At 40.3% G+C, this 22,380-nt stretch overlaps 1 long non-coding RNA gene across 1 annotated transcript; it reads right to left on the minus strand.

The window, feature by feature from the left end:
• Window positions 1-546: 546 nt before the first annotated feature.
• Window positions 547-21,918, minus strand: LOC142010511 (uncharacterized). Its single transcript, XR_012644820.1, has 5 exons — window positions 21,788-21,918; window positions 20,359-20,421; window positions 9,187-9,292; window positions 8,302-8,482; window positions 547-861 (listed from the first exon to the last, which is right to left on the minus strand). It is a non-coding gene; the product is annotated as an uncharacterized LOC142010511 (long non-coding RNA).
• Window positions 21,919-22,380: the final 462 nt, after the last annotated feature.

Here is a 22,380-nt window from a genome sequence, read left to right on the forward strand (position 1 = left end):
CTGCTTCAACCATTGTGTTAAAATTTATCAGTTGTATATTACCACCTTACTTGGTATTTTGTGCATCACCTAATAACTTAGATGCCTAAACTGCCTGACTCTAGGAGAGGGCTTCTTGGTTGTGGGTTGCTAGCAGAGGTAGATGCTTCCCTGCAGCTTGGATTAGGTGCTTATCTCCATAAGAGAAGCCGGACATAGGACACACCGCATCATCAGCATCTCCCATTGGCTTTTCTTAAGTGGTTCCTCGTCTACTATGCTGTCTGTTGTGGAGCCGATTCTTAAGCCTTGATTTCTCCCCATGCATTGTAGAGAAAGCCTAGATGCCCAACTCAGGCTTTGTGGGACATATTTTTGCTCCTTTGATCTTCTCAGTGCCTAAAGTCACAATATCTAAACTTTTGGTGGATCAGGGCCCGAATGATTACACATTCAAAGAAATCTAAACAGTATATAGATTATGTGTATGTGAGAAAGTTAGATCCATGAAATTCATTTATATAAATGAATTGCCCACTCATATAGGCATAATACACATTTATTGAAATATCTGCGAAATGAGGAACCAACCAAATTTAATCAGCCAAATTTTCCAGCAAGAATCAAACAGTTTTCTAAAAATGGTTGGAAAAATCCATTTTAGATATGTAATTACTTTGATGATTTATACAGAATTATTTGTCTATAGGGTGTTTCACCTTCTGCAAAGGGAAATTCTCATAAGGTTCTAAGATGCTCTCAGTTGTAGCTTGCAGAGTTTCCATGGGACTGTTACATTGCATTTGGGAGTGAACACATTTGCATGGGGAGAAGAGAAACTGCTAATTGTCAACACCCACATTAATCCAGCACAATGGTTATCTGAAACACAGTAAAATAAACAAATTCAAAGGGTAACAGAGAGATAGCCTTGCTAGCCTATAAACTATCAAAACAAAAAAGCAGTCCAGTAGCACCTTAAAAGACTAACAAAATAATTTAGTAGGTGGTGAGCTTTCATGGGATAGACCCACTTCTTCAGACTCTTCTTCTTCTGACTCTTGACTTCCCCCCCTCCCAGTGCCCCTCTTCTTTCTGATTTGTCTACCTTGATTACAATTTTTCTGATTTGTCAACCATGATAACTATTTTTGGTTCTCTGTGCCTTGAGTCTGTTCTGATATGGCTATGGTCTGAAGAACTGGGTCTATCCCACGAAAGCTCACCACCTAATAAATTATTTTGTTAGTCTTTAAAATTCAAAGGGAATGAGTTCATGTTATTAGAGGAACACAAAGTTGAATTATGTCTAGAGCTGTCAAATCAATTTCAGAAAGTAATCTCAAAAATAACAAGGTTTTAAAAAAACAGTCAACAGTTTTAATTGCACTGTTAAATTTAGTATTTAAATTTTTGGTTGTTTTACTACATTTTCAAATATATTTATTTCGGTTATAATATAAAATTCAAAGTGTACAGTGCTTATTTTATTATTTTTTATTCCACATATTTGCACTGGAAAAAATAGTAGCATTTTTCATTTGACCTCATAAAAATACACTAGTGCAATCTATTAATCATGAAAATACAATTTACAAATGTAAAATTTTTGAGTAACTGCACTAAAATAAAATGTAAACTTTACAAAATGTAAATATGTAAATGTAAATAAGAAGTGGGTAGCATTATCTCCTGTACATGTCTTAGCAGTTGGCTGAACAAGAAGTAGGACTTAGTGTAATTGTACACACTAATGTTTTTAATTGCTTTATTTTTTAATTCAGTTGTATAACAAAAAAATACACCTTTATAAATTGTACTTTCACCATAAAGACACTGCATTACAGTATACTTGAATTGGGTGCATTGAAAATATTTTTATTTGTTTTTATAGAGCAAATCTTTGTCATCAAAAATAATAAAGTAAGCACTGTACACTTTCTATTCTGCATCATAATTGAAATCAATATATTTGAATATGTAAAAAAAAATCCAAGAATGTGGTTAAACTTTAATTTGACATTCTATTATTTTAATAGTGCACTTAAAACTTAATTAATCGTGATTAATTTTCAAACTTAATTTGAGTTAATTGATTGAGTTCATTGTCATCAAAAACCATGGGCTCAATGTCCATTGGTGTCCAATGCCGCCCTCACTATTTCCTTCCATCTTTCCTCACTATTTCCTTCCATCTTTCCCTAACCAGTGTGGAGTGGCTTAGTTTCTGTAGACTAGCTCTGCACCAATCTACTATATTACCTACGCATTCTCTGTGAGGCCTGCCTCTCCTATTCGAACCATCCATTATGCTCAATATCATGGTCTTGATTTTTTGTTCATTGCTCATTCTGCAGATATGCCTGAGTAGCTTTAACTTCCGTTGTATAACCTTCTGGTATAGGTTCTCTTTTGGCTGTGTCTTCCTATATAATTCCTTGTTGGTGACCTTCTGCATCCATCCTATTCTCAGGATCTTTCTATCACAACTCCTCTTGAATGCCAATATTCTTCTCTTTGCATCTTTTGTTATCACCCATGTCTCACATCTGTACAACATGCTGCTGAATACACGTTTTCAAGATGCTCAGCTTCATTCCTAAGGTAGTCACATAGTTTTTCCAGATCTTATCCCCTTGCTGTCAAATTCGTTCTTGCTTTAGCTATTCTAATCATGATTTCCCTCTCACAGTCTAGATCATATGTTATGTTGTTCTCCAGATACGTGAACTTCTCTACATTCTCTAGTTCGATCCCATCTTCACTGATCTTCCTTCATAGAGTCATAGAATCATAGAATTCTAGGACTGGAAGGGACATCAGGAGGTCATCGAGTCCAGCCCCCTGCCTAAAACAGGATCAACCCCAACCAAATCATCCTGGCCACGACTAATTGGGAGTAAAAGGGAATTTTGAAGTTGGGCATGTATTTAGAAGCACCCATGGCTAGACTCCCTGTCGGCACTTCGAAGTTAGCAGCTTTGAATTTGCGCAGCCACCGTTATGCTAATGAGGCAATGCATATGCATGGAAGCACCTCATTGATATTCCCTGGTTTGTGTCATTTCCATGTCATTTATATTCCCTGGTCTGTGTCATTTCCGTGTCATTTCAAAGAAGGGGGCTAGTGTAGACACAGCCTATATGATCCACAAACCTCAAGTTGTTGGTTCTCATCGTGTGCACAGGTATCCCTTCTACTACTTTGATCTTGTCCATTGCTGTCTCTAAGTGTGTGATGAAGATACTCGGCAATATCGGATCTCCTTGTCTCAGACCTCTACTCATTCTAAACCAACTTCCCAACTTTCCGCATATTCTCACCACTACCTCCACATTGTCACTGATATGCTTCAATAACTGTATCAGTCTGCTATCCACTCCAGTACTGTCCAAGTCACTTTCTGAGCTACACTGTCAATTGATTGAGTTAAATGATGTTAATTAATAGGTCCTTTGGTCTCTGTTATATAAGACCTCCCCCTTGCCCAGGATTTAAACAAGTCCAAACAGAGAGTTAAATTGTAAAAAGCACCCCCAGTGAAGGATTGCTTCCAAATGAGACTGACACACACTAATCCCAGAATGGCATGAAACAGAAAAAGAGAATATTTTACTAAACTGCCATTGTTATATCTTTGCTAAGCAAGAGATACTATAGCTGCCGCAGTGCAGTGCTCAGTCACTGAATAAATTTGGATACATGATTTTGAAAAGGAATACAACAAACTAGCACATAAGTTTGTGATATCCATTCTCCCTCCATTATTCATTAGGGAGAGAAAGGAATTTATGTAAACAACCATCTGTTAGGTACTGCTTTTATTTAATCTCTATCCATTCCTCTTGATTTAGAAAGGGAACTGTACAGCAATGACACGGGAAAGCAGAAAAATAAATAAACCTCACAGGGAAAATGATTTATTTTGGGGTGGTCTACAGATATTATCTCAGACCTCTTCCCTATTCTTTGACCAAGTCAGTTAAGGCCTGATCTTGCGTTCTCATGAAGACAAAATTTCCTTTGAAATCAAGAGATGTGATTCCCATTTATACCCCTTTACCCTTCCCTAGAAGCATAAGAGGAGCCTTAAAGTAGGCATTAATTACATTTACACTACCAAAATGGCGTAAAGTGGCTTTAATACTAGTGAAAATAAGGCCAGATCCACAGCTAAAACTTAGGTGGACCTAGCTACATCACATTGGGCTGTGAAAATTTTCACACCCTATGCAACAGAGTTAAGTCAACCTAACCCCCAATGTAGGCACACTTAGATTTATGTAAGAATTCTCTCAACGTAGATACTGCTTCTCAAAGAGGTGGATTTACTACAAAAATGGAAAAACTCTTATTACTATAATGTCTATGCTCCCATGGGCAGGAGCAAAATCTGGGGTTGTGGCAGCAGCCCCAGCCTTGGCTAACCCTTCTGCTTGAGGCCCCTCCCCTCACATTCCTCTCTCCCCACCAGAGCCCAGAGGGCCCCCCGCAGTCACCAGCATGCCCCCATCCCAGTCAGCTTGGACCAAGCTCCAGAATGTCAGGCAGCGGGACAGAGCAGCCTCCTTCCCCCGACTCAGAATGCCAGGCAGGCAAGCAGGCAATGTGGGCCCAATCCCTCAGTTCTAGAGAGCCAGATGGGAGGACAGCATGGCCCCAGTCTTCCAGTGCTGGGTAGGCAGCACAGTTCCAGTCCTCCAACCACAGAGTGCCAGGCGGGTGGCATGGCACCCTAACACCAAAGTGACAGGCAGGCAGGCAGCATGGCTCCCCCCAACAACCCCCGGAGACTGAGCAGACAGGTGGGCAGCACAAGCACCAGCTACCGCCTCCTGGGGTCCCTGACCACAAGTGAGTCCCAGCCCAGGGCTCCAGCCACAAGGGAAGAGCTGCAAAGTGCTCCCGGGAAGCAGAAGGGGGCCTAAGACTGAGTGTGGGAAGAACTACACAGGACAATTTGAGGAGCTGCTGTGTCCTTCAGCCTTTGATATCCACCTCCCTATTGCAGTATAGCGGCGGTGCTGCAGCTAAGCCACTGTAGCAAATCTAATATACAGTAAACTCTTGTTTAACTGGTATTTAAGTAACTAGGACACTCTAATAACCAGCATAATGCACAGCTGAGTAGCTCTGGTCAGCGGATACTGGGCAGGAGTGTGGAGAAGTGGTGCCAGGGCTGAGGTTTATGAACAGAGCATGAGAGCAATGTCCTGCCCCTCAGGACGTTGGCCCACTCAGTGCTGCCCTGCGTACTCCCATGCTGCTGCTGCATGTGAGTGCAGCTTGCAGGCTCCTCTGCTCTCTCTGTACTCCTGCCCAGTGTATGCTGAACAGAGGAAAAGTGGCATCAGGGCTGGGGTTTGTGTACCGAGCACGAGAGCAATGCTCCGCCCCTTGGGGAGGGCAGCCCACTCAGCCATGCTCTGTGTGTGAGTGCAGCCAACAGGCTCCTCTGCTCTCCCACGCAGCAAGAGCTGCTCTCTGCTATCCATAATATTTGATTATCCGGCAACCTCCCAGTCCCATGGAGGCCAGATATCAAAGAGTTTACTGTAGATATATCCTGAGGCCCACAGAGTGCAGAATTGATTCCTCTAGTTATAAGCAAAGGAATGCAACCTTTATTATAGAGCCACATAAAACACAACTCCATTGCCATAAAAACAGAACTATACCAGAAGAGCAAGTACCAAGAGTAAACTAAATAGAGATTACTATCCTCTTTTTTTGGTTGCTTTATTACATTCAATCTAGCAGACATTTCTGCTCTTTAGTGAGCGTCTTAATTCTGAACTTATGTTACAATCTCAAGAAAACTAAAGGAGTTTAGTTATGCTAATTTTTCTTATAGGCTCCAATCCAGTAAAACACTTAGGTTTGTACTTTACTTCAAGAATTACTCACATGCTTAAACATATTAAAATTAATTTGTGCTGAAATCAGACGACACTCAGTGTCTCATAGAGTGGGAGGGAGAAGTTTTACATGTAAATTTGTGTCAGTTTTTCCATGAGTACATAAAAAAGACAAATGTGAGTAATGTTATAGGTCATAAATGGAAGTTCTGACTGCTGAAATGTAACTGTCATATCAGAGCAATTTATCATATTTTTTAAACCTCCATAGGGCATGGAACATTCAAGCTGTGTCTACACTACAAAAATAACTTTGAAGTTGCTGAGGAAAAGTTTCCCCCCGGTGGCTAAGGGGCTTGCCACCGCCTGGGAAAAGTCTCCCCTGGTGGCTAAGGGGCTTGCTGCCACTGGGGAAGGAACACTTCAAGTGGTCCCCCACTGCATTCCCCCCTTCACCCATACTGGGGCTTGCTGACATCGGAGGGAAATGAAAAATTCTTTTTTTCCTGCACTTTTCTATCCTTTTTCTTCTAGCTTTAAAAAACAGTCCAGGATCTGCATTAAGACTCTCCCCAACACCAATATAGTGTATGGGGAAACCCAAAATTCATTATTTCTACCTTCTTCTCAATTTAAGAAACATTCCAGGCCCTTGCATTATTTTCAGGGATCACATTTATGCAGTGATGGGAGGTGGGATACTCAGTGGATGGCCAGTTGAGAACACAGCCTTTGCACAGAAGCGTTATACTGCACCAAAAAGCAAAATATCCTTTCCACTACCAACATAATGAAGGGGGAAACCAAATATTTCTTTCTTCCTACATTCTTCTCAATTTAAAAAACATTCTGGGCCTCTGCATTATTTTCAGGGATCACATACATGCCATCATGGGACGAGTTGGGAGGGCTGTCCCCATGTTGGCAATGTAGAGTGTGGGGAAACCAAAAATTCTCTCTTCTAATTTGAGGGTCTCTGTGTTATTCCAGGGATGAACATATCCATATTTTAGGGATCAGGAGGAGAATGAGGAAAATGCAGTGGGGGAAGATGACGTCAAGACCAGTGAGCATACCTAAAATGCTACGGGGATGAGGGAACTATGAGATAGTTTCCCACAATGCACTACTTCAACAATCAATGTTAGCCAATTTGTGTGTTGCACCAATGACTCGACTTTCTGGGGAGCATGGTGGAAGTGAGGATGTAAATCGAACTTATAAATTCCATAGTAACAGAGAAGGAGATGCGCTAGTCTATATACTATCAAAACAAAAAGCAGTCAAGTAGCACTTTAAAGACTAACAAAATAATTTATTAGGTGAGCTTTCGTGGGACAGACCCACTTCTTCAGACCATAGCCAGACCAGAACAGACTCAATATTTAAGGCACAGAGAACCAAAAACAGTAATCAAGGAGGACAACTCAGAAAAAAATTATCAAGGTGAGCAAACCACCCCTCCACTCTGATTTGCTCACCTTGATCATTTTTTTCTGATCTGTCCTCCTTGATTACTGTTTTTGGTTCTCTGTGCCTTAAATATTGAGTCTGTTCTGGTCTGGCTGTGGTCTGAAGAAGTGGGTCTGTCCCACAAAAGCTCACCTAATAAATTATTTTGCTAGTCTTTAAAGTGCTACTTGACTTTTTGTTTTGATTATAAATTCCAGTGTTAGAAAATCAATATAAATAAATTTGATTTTATCTCATAGTGTAGATGCAGCCTAAGAGTTTTGAGAAAGAGAGATGACCTATATTGTGATGGGAGAGGTGGGTTCAAGTCCCTGTTCTGCTTCACTAAGATCAAAAAGTGGAAACTTTGTTCTCCTACATTCAACTGATGTTCTGTAGCTATTTGGCTTATAGAGCTTCTCTCTCTCTTGCTGGCCCAATGAATAGTTAATTTATTTATACACAGGTAAATTGAGAAAGCCCTCTCAATCCTACAGTTTGCAGCTGGGATACTTACATGAGATATGGGAAAGTTGTTAAGTCCCTGTCCCAAATCTGAGAAGAGATTTAAACCTGGTTCTGCTGCAGCTTTGGGTACACAGGGGTGAACCTCTTCTGTGAATCAAATAAAGCCTTCCTGACAAAACAGCATTTTGTCACAGAAGCGTTTGAAAAATTCACATTGAGTTCTAACTTCCATTTTATTGTGGAGTCACAATAAAGGCACTTTGTAGGACAATGTCTACAAGGAGAATGATGCAACAGGCCCGTATGTCTGTAGAGTGCTCTGTTGAAGTGAAGGAGGCTCCATTCTGGGGCAGAGATCTAATTGCAAGGCTCTCCTTGCAGGATCAGAGCTTTGATCTGTGTATTTGTCAAGTGAAGAATACACCTGACGTCTTCCACAATAGTAAAACCTGTATGTTTCTCCCACCCACTTAAAAAAAAAAACAATAATTTTTAAATTATGAGCTCAGTCCTGCTCCCATTGAAATCAAGAATAACACTTACATTTATTTCCATTGGAACCAGGAAGAAATCCAATAGAGCTAGCTCAGTGGTGGTGTTTTTCATCTTCTCCTCATTGTTCTGTCTTTGGCAGTCAAGCAATATCCTTTCCTCATAATATCCAGAAATTTGTCTGAATTGCTGAAGTCTGCCAAAAAAGTAGAGGACCTGGAGCATTTTTTTTCTATGTAAGTGAAAATGTGTGAAAGATTTAATGGACTTGGCACACATGAGCACATCAAAATATTCATATTCAAGTATCAAGGGTAACATTTTTACAAAGCTTAGTACCTGGGCATATCTCTATGCAATTGGACACTAGACTGCTATCAAATGCTGGAATAGCTTATACTTTTAAGTTGCAATGTTGCACATTATTACTTTGAACTCTGTGGGCAAACCTACATCATTAGGCAATTAAACCATTCTCCAGATGTTTCCTGGAGAATTGCAGCATTGTAAATATTATTAATATAAACAAATGTAGTATTCTAAATTAGTTCTATGTCTGAATTAATATAGTCTTGTCGACTGTAAATAAAAAATACTCACAGAATAGTAGATGGTCACAACTCTGAAGACTTTACAATATAACTAGGCAAGACAGACACAAGTTTGGGGAAGAGGTAGAATGCATCAGCAGTGTGATGGCAGTTCCACGTCACATGAAAAGGGAAGATGAGGAGGCAGAGGAAAAGAGGGTAGTGGGTAGTTGGTGAAATGAAGAGACAGCAAGAGGGTTTGAACAAACAGCCAGTCAGTGCAGGGCAGACAAAGTCAAGTCAAAGATGTAAAGCTCTCTTAATGTTCATCGGTCTTTGTTTTTACTCTTTCTATCTGCAGTTTTCTCCCAAAATAATGAGGGGAAGTGGGAGGTGGACACACTACCTGATATTCTAGTGACTGCAGAGCTGAAGGGATCTTCCCACCACAGTTTTGGGTCCAGGAGAGAGCTGGGGGTGGAGGATAGTGCTGACTGAGCTCCATTATACCTCTGTAAAATATAGCAATGTAAAAGTGACTATAGGATTAATGCTTGAGACCAGGGAGTTAGAGGCCTAATTCCTAGTATCTTTCATTACATTCCAAGCATTTATTTTTAGAGTATTTTTTAACTTTCTAAAAAAAATGCCTTTGGAAATAAAATTACCTTTTCTGTTGTCATTCCAGGTCTGAATTTTGTTGCTGTTGTTGTAAAGTTTAAAGACTGTGATGAGTTATATTTAATTCATTAGTACATGGAAGGATAGAAAATGGTGGGGAGGGAAGGGCATGGCTCTGCAAGCTGCACTTTAACTGTAAAATAGGATCTGTTGTTTGGCCATCCTCGCTGCATATGCAAATGTGAGTGTGTGTGTGGCATTGTATTCATATCAGTGGGATATATAGGCCCAAATAGCGAAGTGTTAACATGGACCTGAAACCATTCAAAGAAAACAGTTTTAAAACAAGGTCTGGAGTTGGTATACAGAGATTGCACTCACATTAATATAATGGCAAACATACAATTAAACAACCTTTTAACCTTTTTATTAAAGATACGGAAGAGGAAAAACAGTTAAAGTACTTGAAATGTAAAATCTTTAAGGCTTTCATTTTAACTACATTCCATGTTCCGTTTCCTTTTAGCTGAAGAAGTTTTATAAGGAAGCCTCCCCCAATTTGGCAAGCTTTTGGAAGGTAATAATTGTCTTTTGAGGGTAAAAAAAGAAAAAATAACCAAGTGGAACTTGAGTTGATGTTGTTATTAAAGTCCAGTCCGCTCTTCTAAAAGATAAAAACATGACAAACATAAAAGAGCAGAGAGAATATAAAAAACAAAGGTGGGCTGTCTCTTGTGTTGACTTTCATTTGCAATCTCTCTGCTAGAGAAACACAATCACGGCATTCATGCTTATCAAATTACATGCCTTCATTGCAGGATAGATTTACTGTAGTATAAGCAAGTGAAGTTCAGGAACTACCATCACTTACAATATAAATAAATTTGGATAGAACTGATGGCTACATTATGGATGAAACCGAAATGTGTTATGTGGGCTACATATTATTGGATTATCAGAACTATTTATTATGGCATTGTCCTGGCATCATCACAAAGACAGCAGGCAGAGACATTGTAGAGTAGCCACCCCTTAGAACTGGTCACTCAGATCCTTCAGCTTCATAAGGGGGAAGAAACAAAGTGTGCTGAAGGATAAACTTCCTTATATGGGATCCATCTTGTGATAGAAGCAGAATAGACTGATCATTCCAGACATAGGACTTGATCCTGCCAAATGCTGAGCACTGGCTCCAATTCAACAAAGCATTTAAGAACATGTTTAATTTTAAGCACTTTGCTGGATCACAGCCAGATTGTTCAGCCCCTTGTAGGACTGAGGCCACATTGAGAACTCCCCAGGAGATAGGATTACTGTGATTAGACATAAGACAGGCTCTGTTGGTATGGAACTAAGTTAATAGAAATACTCATGGCTGAATATGGAGTCTGATCAAAAGGACTCAAAGTCAACGGGAGCATTTTCATTAACTTGATTGGGATTTAGATCAAGACCACGGTGACCATGAAAACTATTCAGTTATTTGAAGAGAACTTACCATGAGATGCCTAAACAAATGTCTAGCCAGCAATGTGGAAGAGTTCATGGTCATGGTAATTATTAGTACTGATATTAAGAGCAGGTGTAGAAGAGAAGACTAAACTTTGCAGAAAAGATATTGATCAAAATAGAATCTGTAGAGCTGTCATGGATTCACAGGTCCAGTGCTCTGGAATGATTCTGTAAGAGGCCAGCAGGACTCTGTGGTATTGTAACTTCACCTAGGGCACATTGTCCAGGGCAAGGATCCTCCTCAGTTATGACCTTTTGGATCTGACCTCAGAGAATTCAGCACCCAATTCTCACTGTGCACTTCCTGCAGCAGGTCCACCAGGATGAGACCTTTGGGAAAGCCAGAGGGACCCTGTACCCCAACTTTGCAATTAGCAGCAACTCTCAGCAGATATTGGAAAACAGACAATTTATTGGTCAACAGAATTATGGCCTAGAACAGAGCAGCACAGAAATCAGGATCATTTAGCAAAGTCCATCTTAGGGTGACACAGTGCCAAATGCCCCCAGGTAGCCCTACAATCACTCAGCAGGAGACTGACTCCTTCTAGCAAACAGATCTTCAACATCCCATTGCCTGTCCTCTGGTCTTTGTCTTGCTTTCCAGGCAAAGTGTCACATAGTCATATCTCTTTCCTGGCTCTCAGGTAATGAAAGGCATCACCCATTGCTTATGTGCAGGCAGCTGGTTCAGTTTCACCTCCCCCAAGGGTCTCAGCAAATCTCACATACCCTTATTCCTGACCCTTAGGCGCACAGGGAAACTGAAATATGTAGTATTCATGCAAAACAGTAAAACTCACATAGGGGCATGCAGTGCTTTTTTGCTAGAAAAAATGGTGCTGGAACTCAAGTCTGATGATTCTTCATAGGGGTTAGGGTGTTCAGTTTTAATGCTGTGGTTCTGCAGTGCTGCAGGGCAGTGGAGGCTCCTACCCTGGTCCTCACGCTGCTTTAGGACTAGCAGGGGCTCCTGCCCCAGTCCCTGCGCTACTGCAAAACGCAGTGAAAATTTTTCTGGTGTTCTCATGGCAAAAATGTGCTGGAACTCCATTGCAGTGCATTCTACTAGAAAAAGAAGCCCTAGCTCATATACAAAATAACAAGAGGAAAAACTGCACTTCAACATACTGACACAGAAAAGCAACAAGGATTCAGTGCAGTATTTCAATTAAAAGAACTCTGGCAGGTGTTATAGAGTATTTAGCTTTTGTTAAGATATCTGATAAGGATGTCAATTGAGAAAGTTAATATGAAGTGATTAATGTGAAGAAAAATGATAGAAAAAGGAAAAACATGAGATTTACTGTTGGGGAGTGAAATCCATTGTGGTAAATGGTATGTTAGCTCATCTGTAGTTTTATGTACGTGTAACTGTAACCCATGCTTTATGTCAGGGATGGAAAACCTTTTTCTGATGTGAAGAGAGAGTCACTGATCTAAAGAAAAATCATTCAGGGGCCAAAAACCAGTGAGAAGGAGGGAAAAAAAAACTACTGGCCTGACCACCACAAAACAAAATGAACAAAAACCAAAACAAAAAAGAAACAAAGTTCTCTGGCTTGACCTGTGAGGAAAACTAAATCAAAAAGAAACAAACCACACTGGCCTGCTCCCCATGAGAAACAAAATAAAACAAAAAATGCACACAGACATACTCAGGGTGCTCTTGTACTCCAGCCCCAAGGAGCTGGATCTGGCCCCCGACTTCCCTTGGTCCAGCCTACGGTGAGGCACTGGGCTTCACCTTGTGGTCTGTAGGTTCCCACCACTGCTTTATGTTATGGGTTACAGAGGATTCTTCAAAAATACATTGTAGAAAGTCCATGAAAAGTAAAATTGGTCTATATAATCTTTGTAGGCACCTCAGTTGTGGACGAGATGATATTTACATTCTACATGTTTTATAACTTTCTTCAAAATTACCTTCTGGGATTAAATCTCTCATAATAGAAAGGATTTCCTGGTCTGATACCAATTAAATAAAAGCCATAATTTACCATGAAAAATGCTTTCCAGATATTTAAAAAGCAATGTATGTGCTTTTTGACCTTGGATAAATCAAACCATTTGACACTTTAAAAACTTTAAATTTGGCTTACGCCACATATATTCCTCAGTGAGGAAGGTGCACTTTGATGCCTGTGAGAAATATTGGTTGAGATACAAAGAAGTTTTGAATGAAGAAAAACATTACTATACCATTATTATTTATTTTTCTACACCAACTTGCATGTGTTTTGAATACGGCTATCCAGATACATATGTTGGCTAATCATTCATCTTTTCTCATTAATCCCCTTTACTGTATTTTCCAGAATTAGGAATAAACTCAGCAAGTGTGGTCTTTCTGAAAATTTTAACTTTTAAACTGGACTGTTCACAAATGCAACTTTACTCACATTCATAACTGTTTACAAGATTGGAGCTTCAGAATAAAAAAGTCAAAAAATCAAATATTTTAAAAAAATCCATTGCTCAAGGGCAGTATTTTTACAGTGCCTAGTACAAGGAAGAACTGATCGTTGTTGGGGTCTTCACATACTATCACAACGAAAAAAGGTTTTGTTGATTGTTTAACTTTACATCTGGCACAGACTTTCTGTTGTGGTCTTGATAAATTGCTGAGGCCATAAATGCCTGAAGATTTCTATTCCCAAGTCAAGGATATGCAGCACTTTGCAGGACTGGGCCTTTATTTTTTTCCCGTCAGTTTTCCTATTTAAATATAAGAGTAATATAGCAACATGCCATGGAATGGGTGTTGTGAAGATTAATTAGTGGAAGGTTTGTGAAATGCTTTGAAGATTAAAAGTGTTGTGCAAGAGCTCAGCATTATTACACACGCACTCATTAAATTTCTGCCTTGTCATTTATGGTACTTATTTTATTACAGTGGTGATATTCATGCCAGTCTGATAAAGCCTGTGTCAGCATTTCTATTGTAAACATTGTTAGATGTTTATAATCTAGCCATAAATATGTAGTTAAGATTAGTATTTTGACATATAACTAGGTCACCCAAGACCAGATGTTATTCACTCAAGTGTTCTGAAGGAACTCAGATGCGAAACTGCTGTTCAGCTCTCTATGCTATGTATCCTAATGCTTGAGTATTCTCCTCAGTCCTGCCTGTCAGTGGTAGGGGCCCAGGCAGAGACAGGTGCATCCTAGAGGTGAACGCCTGGCTTCGAAGACGGTGTTGCCAGGAAGGCTTTGGCTTCCTTGACCACGGGATGCTATTCCAGGAAGGACTGCTGGAAAGGGATGGTGTTCACCTTTCAACGAGGGGAAAGACCATATTTGGACACAGACTGGCTAACCTAGTGAGGAGGGCTTTAAACAAGGTTCAACGGGGGCAGCGGAGCCAAGCCCACACGTAAGTGGAGAACATGGAAACCTGGGTGATGGGTCAGAAATGGGAGGCAGCATGGGCAACAATGTCAGAGTAAAAAGAGGGTCAGGGCAAAACAGGGAGGAAAGATCAAATCAATATCTTAGATGCCTATATATAAATGCAAGAAGTATGGGTAATAAGCAGGGAGAACTGGAAGTGCTAGTAATAAATATAACTATGACATCATTGGCATTACAGAAACTTGGGATAATACACATGATTGGAATGTTGGTATTGAAGGGTACAGCCTGCTTAGGAAGGATGGACAAGGAAGAAAGAGGGGAGGTGTTGCCTTATATATTAAAAATGTATACACTTGGACTGAGGTGGAGATGGACGTAGGAGATGGACGTGTTGAGAGTCTCTGAGTTAGACTAAGAGGGGTGAAAAACAAGGGTGGTGTCCTGATAGGCATCTACTACAGGCCGCCTAGCCAGGTGGAAGAGGTAGATGAAACTTTTTTCAAACAACTAACAAAGTCAAGCAGGGCCCCAGATTTGGTGGTGATGGGGGACTTCAACTATCCAGATATATGTTGGGAAACTAATACAGCAGGGCACAGACTATCCACTAAGTTCTTGGATTGTATTGGAGACAATTTTTTATTCCAAAAGGTTGCAAAAGCTACCGGGGGGAAGCTGTTTTAGATTTGATTTTAACAAATAGGGAGGAATTGGTAGAGAACTTGAAGGTGGAAGGCAGCTTGGGTGAAAGTGATCACGAAATCATAGAGTTCATAATCCTAAGGAAGGGTAGAACAGAAAACAGCAAAATAGAGATCATGGATTTCAGGAGGCAGATTTTGGTAAACTCAGAGAGCTGGTAGGTAAGGTTCCATGGGAAGCAAAGCTGAGGGGAAAAATAGCTGAGGAGAGTTGGCAGTTTTTCAAAGGGACATTATTAAGGGCCCAAAAGCAAGCTATCCCGCTGTGTAGGAAAGACAGAAAATATGGAAAAAGACCATCTTGGCTTAACCAGGAGATCTTGCATGATCTCAAAATAAAAAAGGAATTGTATAAAAAATGGAAACAAGGAAAAATTACAAAGGATGAATATAGGCAAACAACACAAGAATGCAGGAGAAAGATTAGAAAGGCTAAGGCACAAAATGAGCTCAAACTAGCTACAGGCATAAAGGGAAACAAGAAGGCTTTTTATAAATATATTAGAAACAAGAGGAAGACCAGGGACAGGGTAGGGTCATTGCTCAGTGAGCAGGGAGAAACAGTAACAGGGAACTTGGAAATGGCAGAGATGCTCAATGACTTCTTTGTTTCGGTCTTCACTGAGAAGTCTGATGAAAGAGTGCCCAACATAGTGAATGCTAGTGGGAAAGGGGTAGGGTTAGAAGTTGAAATAAAAAAAGAACAAGTTAAAAATCACTTAGGAAAATTAGATGTCTGCAAGTCACCAAGGCCTGATGAAATGCACCCTAGAATACTCAAGGAGCTGATAGAGGAGGTATCTGAGACTTTATCTATCATCTTTGGAAAATCATGGGAGACAGGAGAGATTCCAGAAGACTGGAAAAGGGCAAATATAGTACCCATCTGTAAAAAGGGAAATAAGAAAAACCCAGGAAACTACAGGCCAGTCAGCTTAACTTCAGTGTCAGGAAAGATAATGGAGCAGGTAATAAAAGAAATCATCTGCAAGCACTTGGAAGGTGGTAAGGTAATAGGAAACAGCCAGCATGGCTTTATAAAGAATAAATCTTGTCAAACTAATCTGATAGCTTTCTTTGATAGGAAAGAAGCGGTAGATGTGGTCTACCTAGACTTTAGTAAAGCATTTGATACAGTCGCTCATGATATTCTTATAAAAAAACTAGGCAAATACAGTTTAGATGAGGCTACTATAAGGTGGGTGCATAACTGGCTGGATAACTGTACCCAGAGAGTAGTTCTTAACGGTTCTCAATCCTGTTGGAAATGTATAAAAAGTGGGGTTCTGCAGGGGTCTGTGTTAGGACTGGTTCTGTTCAATGTCTTCATCAATGATTTAGATATTGGCATAGAAAGTACGCTTATTAAGTTTGCAGATGATACCAAGTTGGGAGGGGTTGCGACTACTTTGGAGGATAGGGTCATAGTTCAAAATGATCTGGATAAATTGGAGAAATGGTCTGAGGTAAACAGGATGAAGTTTAATAAGGACAAATGCAAATTGCTCCACTTAGGAAGGAACAATCAGTTTCACACATACAGAATGGGGAGAGACTGTCTAGGAATGACTGCAGCAGAAAGGGATCTAGGGATTACAGTGGACCACAAGCTAAATATGAGTCAACAGTGTGATGCTGTTGCAAAAACAGCAAACATGATTCTGGGATGCATTAACAGGTGTGTTGTGAACAAGACACGAGAAGTCATTCTTCCGCTCTACTCTGCGCTGGTTAGGCCTCAGCTGGAGTATTGTGTCCAGTTCTGGGCACCGCAGTTTAAAAAAGATGTGGAGAAACTAGAGAGGGTCCAGAAAAGAGCGACAAAAATGATTAAAGGTCTAGAGAATCTGACCTATGAAAAAAGGTTGAAAGAATTGGGCTTGTTTAGTTTGAAAAAGAGAAGATTGAGGGGAGACATGACAGCAGTTTTCAGGTATCTAAAAGGGAGCCATAAGGAGGAAGGAGAAAACTTGTTCTTCTTGGCCTCTGAGGATAGAACAAGAGGCAATGGGCTTAAACTGCAGCAAGGGAGGTTGAGGTTGGACATTAGGAAAAAGTTCCTAACTGTCAGGGTGGTCAAACAGTGGAATAAATTGCCAAGGGAGGTTGTGGAATCTCCATCGCTGGAGATATTTAAGAACAAGTTAGACAGACATCTATCAGGGATGGTTTAGATAGTACTTGGTCCTGCCATTGGGGCAGAGGGCTGGACTCAATGGCCTCTCGAGGTCCCTTCCAGTCCCAGTGTTCTATGATTGTGTGTACCAGATAACTGCAGCCTAGCTAAGGTAATGCCAAATTTTCAAAGACTGCAAAGGTGATTCTAGCAATCAGAGGCCAGTAAGCCAAACTTCAACACCAGGCATATTAGCTGAAACTATAGTAAAGAGTAATGTAATGGGAGATACACATCTCCTAGAGCTGGAAGGGACCTTGGGAGGTCATCTAGTCCAGTCCCCTGCCCTTTTTTGGCAGGACCAAGCACTATCCCTGACATCTATTTGCCCCAATCCCTAAACGGCTTCCTCAAGGATTGAACTCACAACCCTGCGTTTAGCAGGCCAATGCTCAAGCCACTGAGCTATCCCTCCTCCATTACTGGACTCATAAATGAACAAAATACATTGAGGGGAAGAGGCAAGATTGTTTTATAATTGGAAATCATGCTTTGTCAGTCTATTAGACTTCTCTGAGGATGTCAACAAACATGGAGAAGGGTGATTTACTGAACACAGAGTATTTGGACTTCAAAAAATCTTTAATAAGCCCCTTCACCACAGGCTCTTCAGCAAAGTGAGCAATTCTAGGAGAAGAGAAAAAGTCCCCTCAGATCAGTAAATGTTTAAAAAACAGGAAACAAGGACAAGGAATAAATGTTCAGTTTTCATAGTGCAGAAAGTTAAACAACAGGATTGGCCATATTCAGAACAGATCTAGAAAAAGGAGTGAACAGGTGGCAAAGTTTGAAAATGACAAAAAATTGCTCAAGATAGTTAAGTTCAAAGATGACTGAAGAGTTATAAAATGATCTTGCAAACCTGGGGTTAAGTCTACACTGGACCATTTTTTGGAAAAAAAAAACCCAAACCCCAAACAGGCGTTTTGTCGACAAAACTCATGGCATGTCCACACTAAAAATGTGTTCTGATGACATACCGTCAACAGAACATGGCACATTTGTCAACAGCCTTCCGCCTCTCCCCCATGAAAAAGAATGCCTTTCTCGACAGAATCGGTCAACAAAAAAGCTGTGCGGATGCTCTGTTGGGGGAGGGTCCAGAATATTTGACTGTCCAGCAACCTCTTGGTCCTGGGACTGCCAGATATGAAAGAGTTTACTGTATGTAACTAAACGTTTTCTTTTAAAATAGTATTGTGATTACATCCCATTTTTAGGCACATAAGTTTCTTTTTTGGCACTACTGTGTTCCACAAAACACCCATTCTGCTAAAGTCTAATCCTATATGTACTCAGCATCTACAATTTTGTCACTGTGCATGTGCACTCTAGTGTCATTCTAGATACTGAGGAGCCTGCCTTCTGCTCAGCGTGAACACTGCTGCCTCACTCTTGGCTATCAGCCACCTGTCTCCTTAATTGCTCTCAGGTTTAAACTGCAGAGAAGATAGTATTTGGCTACCTAACTTGTATGCAAGAACCAATCTGGTAAGTGTCAACAGCTGCCTAAAGGATTGGGCCTCTGAGGCAAGTTCATACAGCTGTGGAGGTGGTTGTATTTCTACACGTGAATTAGGTTCTCTTGGGATAGGTAGGTGACCATTCCATTATGTGATCTACTTCTTTGGTGGTGGCATTCTTGGTGAAGGTGTTTTTGTTATTGTTTAACAAACCAGGACATGGTCTCTGATGTGCATATATGGTCATCCAGCACACTTTCCGTAGTTCAGATGCCTTTTGGCGTCTTTACTCTTTCATGTTTTTTTAAAAAAATTAACAGGGCTGTCCCTGAAAACAGAGCCTTTCCCAGGATTCAGGCATATGTTTACCTTGAAATATTTGAGATTTTATTATTTACTCACATTAATTCAGAGAAAAGTGGGAGCATGATAGAAAAGAATTAATTACATCTGTCCTACTTCTCCAGAAAATTGTATTTAATTCAGTTTAAGCTAAAGGAATTGGTAGCCTTAATTTAAGCTAAAGGAATTGGAACTTTTTTTCATGCCTGGTAAAATATGCAGAAAATAGGTTGCCAAATGTGATTGCAAGTTAAGGGATGTTTCACAATGAAGTCAGAACAGGTTTTTTGGCAGGCTGAGACTCCAGAAGCCTGTTTAAGCAGTCTCTGGACTGCACAATAATGGTTGTTTCAGTGACTTTTAGCATAAACATAGTGAAAATTTATAGAAGTCAAATGCAACGCTTCAATGTAATCGGGTCAATACAAGTTCATCTATATTTGACAAAAAGTATGGAAATTGTATTGTAATTACATTAAAATACTTTAAAAAAGTGTCTTGGAAAAAGAATGAAAATGGTGTGTCCTTTTTTGCTTTTTTTTTTTTAACTGGGCACAAGAAAGACTTAATAAGTTGGCTTAAAAATCTGACTTTTTAATGTAAAAAATTTTTGTCCAGCAATGGCCATGTCTACACTACCACAAAACTTCAACATTGCCATGCAAATGCCCATTCTGAAAATTACTAATGAGGTGCTGAAATGCATATTCAGCACCTCATTAGCATGCCGCCAGCCACAGCTCTTTGAAATTTCCACGTTTCACTCCTGCGCGGCTCGTCCAGATGGAGGTCCTTTTCGAAAGGACCCCACCAACTTCAAAATCCTATCTCCTGATAGGAATAAGAGGATTTCGAAGTTCCCAGGTCTCAGTGTAGACATAGCCTGAGAAAGCTTAAAAAATTCTACAGATACTAAGGAAATTAGCAGGTATAAGAGATCAACAGGCAAAATTAGATTGAGTCAGCAAAGTTTTAAACATTCTCTTAGTTGAGCTAATGCATTACATTTCAAATCAACTAATACATTTTGGGGCAAAAGCTCTCTCTCACAAACTATTCAACATCTCCACCCCTTCAATATGCAATGGAGAAAGTTCTCTGTACACATTTCCAAGCACTGCCACAAGTGAGTCCTCAAAAAAGTCAGGGAAGATCCAGCCTGACTTTCTGGTATTTTTATAGTGAAAACCCTAGTTGAAACCACACCAAATGCCAAAAACTGAATAAATCATAATGAATCAAAAAAGGATACAAGCCTAATGATCACCTTTAAAGATCTGACATTTTTAGCAAAACTAAATAATTCCAATATAAGTGGCCATTTCGAAGTCTGGGGCTAGTGTAGACATAGCCATAGTGAAAAGACTTATAAAGGGGAATTAATATCCATAAGGAATAATTACCTTGAGATAAGTTCCCAACACATACGGTTCGCACATGTGTGGTGCATATAATGTACCTATAACCTACAGTAAATACAAACAGAATAGAACAAAAGAAATAGAACAAATAAATAAATAGAAAAAAGATAAGCCAGCTCCTTGGCTCCCCACCAGTCCCCATGGGCTCCTCACAGTTCCCCGCCAGTCCCCATAGGCTCCCCATAGTTTCCTGCAGGTCCCCCGCCAGCTCCTTGAGTTTCACACCAGCTCCCTGCAGTTCTCCTGCCAGCTCCCTGCCAGCTCCCTACGGCTTGCCTGCTTCTTGCCTCTCCCCACAGCTCCCCACCTGTCCCCGCAGCTCCCTGATGGTTTCCTGATGGCTCCCCCTGGCTACCTGCCAGCTCCCCGCAGGTCCCCCATGACTTTAGGGCTCACTTCCAGGGCCCCTGTAATACAGTGCCTACTGCCTGGCCACCACAAAGCTCTACTATGTTCCTGACTTTTGGTCCCTTGGCCCCTAAAGACGTAAGTGCAGATCAGTGCGACTTATAATGCATCTGCTTTCCTGAATTAATTAATGATGTATATGCAAAACAATTTATATTGAAGTGACATAGTAACAGTGAGATAGCCATGCTAGTCTATATACTATCAAAACAAAAAAAGCAGTCCAGTAGCACTTTAAAGACTAACAAAATAATTTATTAGCTGATGAGCTTTTGTGGGACAAACCCACTTCTTCAGACCATAGCCATACCAGAATGTTCTGAAGAAGTGAGTCTGTCCCACGAAAACTCATCACCTAATAAATTATTTTGTCAGTCTTTAAAGTGCTACTGGACTGCTTTTTTGTTTTGAAGTGACTTATCATGAGGACCATCTGTAGTAGCATATTTAAAAGCAGTACAATCTTCTTAGTGGGGGCTCAGTTATAGCTGGATGCTTTATACCTGAGAGGATTTTATCAGTGGTCACTAGGCACCTTTATACTAGTATTAACTTCAGCCACACTAGAGATTTGTATTCATTTAACTATTTTGGGTAAAAAATTAGCTCCTCTCCTCACCTCACCCCCACTCAAAAAACAGTAGTTGAATTGATACAAGAATCATATGTGGAGCCCAGAATCTTGCTCCATATCAATTGTACTGCACTATTCAGCTACTTGTTAAAGTGGCCCTTTAACAGGAAGTTTGTTTCATTGTCATTTCATAGCATTATGGAGAGATTTCAATTTTAATAATATAGGCCCCACTTCTACGCTTAAATCTGTACAAATACCTATACCCATGAAGAGATGGCCTACCTAGATCTAACTTCAAGATTGTCATTACATTGTCTCAGGACACTATCAATAAGTACACCAAAACATTTGGTGGGGTTTTGTTAAATTATACTCTGTTTCACCAAACACAAATAACAGAATATAAGAAACATCATGAAAACTTACAGCTTAATTTTCAATTGTTGTGCAACAGATATGATCTTGGATGGGCTGTCAGCAAAACAGAGAAGTTGACGAAATGGAATTATGTAACAAATGAAAGATTCGAAGAGAAGGATAATGGCCGTTGAGAGGAGTTGTTATAGAATGATCCTGAGAATAGGATGGATGCAGAAGGTCACCAACAAGGAATTACACAGGAAGATACAGCTGAAAGAGAACCTACTGCAGAAGGTTATATGACGCAAGTTACAGCTCTTCAGGCACATCTGCAGAATGAATGACAAATGAAAAATCAAGACCCTGGTATTCGGCATAATGGACAGTTCGAACAGGAGAGGCAGACCCCACAGAAAATGGGTAGATGATATGGTAGATTGGTGCGGAGCTGGTCTACAGAAACTAAGCCACTCAGCACTGGATGGGAAAGATGGAAGGAAATAGCGAGGGAGGCATCAGACACCAATGAGTGCTGAGCCCACAGTTGCTGCCGCCGCCGCCACTGAATTATGTAACAAAAGATGAACGCTAAAATATTATTTTAAAATAATTGACTGGCTCTTCCATCTTAAAAGGAAACTCAGGCCTTAGATGAAAAA

The sequence above is a fragment of the Carettochelys insculpta genome, chromosome 3, assembly GCF_033958435.1.
Source record: "Carettochelys insculpta isolate YL-2023 chromosome 3, ASM3395843v1, whole genome shotgun sequence".
Classification (NCBI taxonomy): Eukaryota; Metazoa; Chordata; order Testudines; family Carettochelyidae; genus Carettochelys; species Carettochelys insculpta.